Source organism: Palaemon carinicauda, chromosome 22 (genome assembly GCF_036898095.1).
Source record: "Palaemon carinicauda isolate YSFRI2023 chromosome 22, ASM3689809v2, whole genome shotgun sequence".
Classification (NCBI taxonomy): Eukaryota; Metazoa; Arthropoda; class Malacostraca; order Decapoda; family Palaemonidae; genus Palaemon; species Palaemon carinicauda.
The window spans coordinates 106,086,004-106,091,003 of record NC_090746.1 but is presented as its reverse complement, the minus strand read 5'-3'; the positions used below and the strand labels follow the sequence as shown (position 1 = coordinate 106,091,003).

Below are 5,000 nucleotides of genomic sequence, written 5' to 3'. Positions count from 1 at the left end.
CTCTCTCTCTCTTTGCTTAGGAGGATTGTTTGTTGGTTGCAACATGTTAGTTTGTACTAATTCTCTTGGGTCATGATTTGGTCTTTATGTTGTCTAATATTTCGCTCATTTGCGAGAACAGTGTCATAACTCAAAAATGGACATTTTTCAGGAGAGGCAAAAACAGTTTTCAATGTCGCTGTAGTTTGTAACTATCACTTGAATGATGACCTTTCTCAAACTAAAACGTAGACAACACATTTAGCTAGCTTATAATAAGTGTTGCAATGAATATCAAAAGAACTGAGGGCCTTTTTTTCATGCAATCATAGTTATGACCATCTAGTTGCAAAACCGTCACAACTTTTGAGTTTCAAGTCAAAATATGACACTATTACTACGAGAATTGCTCATTTTGTGCACATGAAATTATTTTGTTCCGTTTTATGACGGATATTAAAAGGTATTGTCTGGCTCAAATTATCTGTATATCATGAAGATAATATTGCTAAAGCGAAGCTCCAAATACTAAGTTACACAGAAAGTTTCGTTTTTTATGTCACTTGACTTTTTCTTGCTAAAAATATCATGCATTTGTTATATTAGATTATGAAAATAAAATATAAACAGATGATTTTATAGTTTATTCTCCTCAAAGATTCTAATAAATGAAGAACAAAAAAATAAGAAATAAATTTCAGCCAGTGTTTGCATCATATAAATAAAAATTTAAGTAGTAAGTTCAACTTAGGAGATACATAGATTGTTTCCTTACAATTTCCTTACAATATACTTTCCTAAAATAAGTGAACATCTACAGAGCAGTAATAATAATTAAAGGCTCTCATAAAACAACTTGTATTGGTTTGGAATAAGGTTTTTCTTGCACAATCCAATGAGATCATCCTTCTTGTTCTTAGGAAGCCCGGGCTTGACACTAGATGCAGGTAGCAGACTAACTGTCCTTGGGTAGTTCTTAGCTTTGAGAACCGTGGTTTCTTGAAAGTCATCTGCGTATGAATTCTTATAGAAGACAGATCTTGGTGAAGATTTGATTACTCTCAGAACTTTTGCATCAGAAAGTTTCAACTCTTTCAGGTTCATGGGACCAATCTCATTGACTAATGATTTTATGTTCTTGAAATCTTCATAGCAGAGTTCCTAGACAACGAAAGGATCACCTTTTTTTTTTAGCTGCACGAACAGCGGTTACAAAAGTTTCAGGGACATACATCGGTCCACTTTTAAGAAGCCTTTTAACTTGCCTCTTGATCAGCGAATGCACCGAATCTCCCTCATTTTGAGTATGCCCTTTGATCAGGTACTTGTGAGTAATGGAATGTATATCCAAGTTTGTTACAGCATACAGATATAGAGCGAGCATAAACTTGTTTTTCTGCTGTTCTGAACAGTTATCAGAATAAAAAATAAAATCAGTGCAACCAGAATCACAAGTATCCTTTAAGTACTTCAGAACACAAGTACCAAGCTCATTTACTCCTCTATGGCCATTTGATTCATTCCAAATATAACAATTGCATGCATTAGATATCAGGTTGTATATGGTAAAATTAAGTACATTCAATTTGGATTTATAGAAAAATACTGAAACCTCTCCTTTAGGTAGCTGGATAACAGCCTGTAAATCCTATACTGCAACAGCACAGTCTTTCTTCTCCTTATCTCGTGCTTTTTCTGTTCTTGATCATTCCATTTCTCGATGGTGCAAATCATAACTTTCCTTCATATCATATTTCTCAGTTTCAGTGGCGTTTTCAAAAGCGGTGCAAACATCGCATTGATCCTTTTTGGGAGTGTAGAAGGAAATATTATACTCCTCTGTGAATATTCAGTAGAAGAGTGTATAATTTCCAAACTGCTTCTGTTCTTCTGTTCTTCGAGTGTAGTGGGTTTCAATTTTTGGTATGGAGTCTATATGCTGCTTTATTCCATCTCGAATTTCTTGACTAACAGTAGCATGATTGTCATGTTTTCCTCTGAGGTCAGGTTCCAATAGTGTTCCAGCAATTTTTTTCTGTTTTTCTAGAACTGTGCGTATTGCTCTGTCATTTATATCCAAGGTGTTCTTAAAAAACAGCTTGCATACTCGAACTTTCTCACCATTCACATGGAAATTAAATGCGCTGTTCAAGGCTCTTGGCTGACGACTTCTACCTATGCGAACGTATCTATAGGTCGGTTCAATGGCTGTTATTGAATTGGCTATAAATTGGCGCTGTAGGGATAATTCACCCAAGTCCCAATAAGAGTTTGAGATCTCCATTCTAGCTTCTTCATCGATTTTCGATGAACAATTAAGCCTACATTTTTCACCACAAGGTGGTTTCATTCTTCTTTCTGTCCTCATTGTTTTTTCTTTGGTATGCATGGTGTAGGCTTTTCCCGCATTTCGCAGCTGTTTTTGTTTGTTTCTCTTCCATGTTTCAGGACGCCTCTTTTGTTTGATGCCTTTCTTCGCCGGACTTACCAAAATAGACACGCTTTCCTGGCTTGCTTTTGATTTATCTGGACAAAGTGACTGATTTCTTGGTAGTGATTCATTTTCAGTCTCATCTGTTTCATCCTCTTTATCAGGCACGTAATCTTTATCAGCAACTGAATCATCTGTATCGACGTCACTACATAAAGTATCACTTGACTCTGAAGATTAACTTGATGTTGAGGACGAATTACTTGAGGATGAGTTTAATACTTGATGATCGGCTTTTGACGGAGTTCATTGGTGATGCACTGGGAGTGGTTGCTGCAACAACAACAAAAAAGTATATCAATATTATTTCCTAGGCTAGCTGAAATTCTTTTTAAATGCTCAATTTTATAAAAGATGCATATAAATTGATTATAAATCGTAGAAGAGAAAAAAATAACATCTTGTAGGTACTAATTATTTTGTTCAAAATCTTTAAAAAAAAAATACGTAGGTAAAATACTAACATGTTTTGGAGTTATTGTCATCAACTTGGGAAGGCTTTAACCCATTCATGTTCTCTTTGGACTGCAACGCCAAGTTCACGAGCTTCTTACCTCTGCTATTCATATTATAAATTTTGCTTAAATTGATATGACTCTCTTGTTCTGTGGGAAGAGCGACCTAATTCTAAATAAAATTTGTAAAAATGGTTAAGAATCATATTGTTTGCTTCAATAGAGTCATATATTGAGATAGTCTAATTTCCTTGAAAGCTCTGTAGGTTTTAGTGGGTTGTAATAGTGACATAACTTGAGTAAATACTTAGATGTTAGTAGTAGTTTGCTTGAAGACTGTCATATCTTGGAATAGTTTCATATAGCCTCATTAGAGGTTTGCATGAATACTGTCTCAACTCAAATTAATACATTCTACATGAAAAAATAAACATAGTAAGGGAATACTCACGTTAGTTACAATGATGACATAGTACAAAATATGCCAGTGTTCACGCAGCAGCATACTTCCTTACTCCAATAAAGCTCTTGAGTAACTGAGATGTGTCGAAATTGATACCCAATGTTATGACAATCGAGGTAGTGCAAGAGTGACACATGAAGCTCTCCAGCGGCCGTATTTGCTGACTCAGTTATGACGTTATTGTCACTTATAGAGCTTGACACGGGCTTTTTGATGGTGGCAATAACTCAAAATAGCAAAATTTTGAGTTATGTCACTCTTTTCGCAAATGAGCGATTTGTTCACCGGAATACAAATTGTTCGGCCGTTTCACAATGCCAAATTTTCACTAATTAATTTGTTATATCTAGAAATAAGTTTAATGTATCCTGGATTAAGTATATTTCAAATTCTTAATTTGCCCTTCTGCTAGGGCACTACCAGTGCATCAGCCGTGGTAGCCTAGAAAACTAACAACTGATGCAAAATTTCTTGGCTTTGAGACTAACGCATTGAGAATGATTTTGGAAATTACATGACAGCAGCATATAACAAATATGAAACGATATAGTTAGATGATTAAGATGGAGATGGATGGGGCATATTTTGAGAAGGGAAAATATGTTAGTCCAGCATGTACCTGAATGGAAGCCACTAAGCAGAAGAGGACGTGGCTGATGACAATGCAGAATGAGGTTGGATATGAGAATTGGGTTGAGCTCGAATAGATGGCACGGGAAAGAAATATATCGCGTGAATTCATTGAGCCCCTATGCATTGCGTGGGTGTCCTGGGATTAAGATAGGATATATATATATATATATATATATATATATATATATATATATATATATTATATATATATATATATATAATATATTGCATATATATATACACACATACAGTATATATATATATATATATATATATATATATATATAATATGTGTGTGTGTGTGTGTGTGTATATATATTTGAATATACATAATATATATATACATATATATACATATATATAGGTATATATATACATATATATATGTATGTATGTATATATATACATATATATTATGACATGCCTAAGCTGAATGTCCTCGTATTCAGTGGTAAATACTTTAGCTTGAAGATGGCCTTAGCTAACACTCAGTAGGAAGCATAATAAAAATAATATTCCACCAAAATAAAATCCAAACTGTGCGAAACCATGGTCGGGTGAACGAAACTCAGCAATCTCTTATTATAATTATTAATTACTAATTATACAAATTAACATGAATTACTTAACACTTATACATGAACGAAATAGTTTCAACAAAACACTTCACTATAATAATTAAACATATGGCAAATAGTTCAATAATTCAACACAATTCAACATATCTAAATAACAAAATACACTTAGTAATAGGAGAAAGAGCCACGAACACTGTCTTCAGAACAGGAAGAATACACCTAACTTAACAAGAAATTTGAAGTACCAAAGTAAACAAAATGAAGAACATAAAGGAGGAATAAACACGGTCTTCAGAACAGGAAGAATACACCTAACTTAACAAGAAATTTGAAGTACCAAAGTAAACAAAATGAAGAACATAAAGGAGGAATAAACACTGTCTTCAGAACAGGAAGAATAC

The 5,000-nt window shown here is 33.9% G+C and overlaps 2 pseudogenes; one reads left to right on the top strand and one right to left on the bottom strand.

The window, feature by feature from the left end:
* Positions 1–1,269: 1,269 nt before the first annotated feature.
* Positions 1,270–3,037, bottom strand: LOC137616015 (uncharacterized; annotated as a pseudogene).
* An 887-nt stretch (positions 3,038–3,924) lies between these two features.
* Positions 3,925–5,000, top strand: part of LOC137616014 (uncharacterized) — a 3,391-nt pseudogene continuing 2,315 nt past the window's right edge.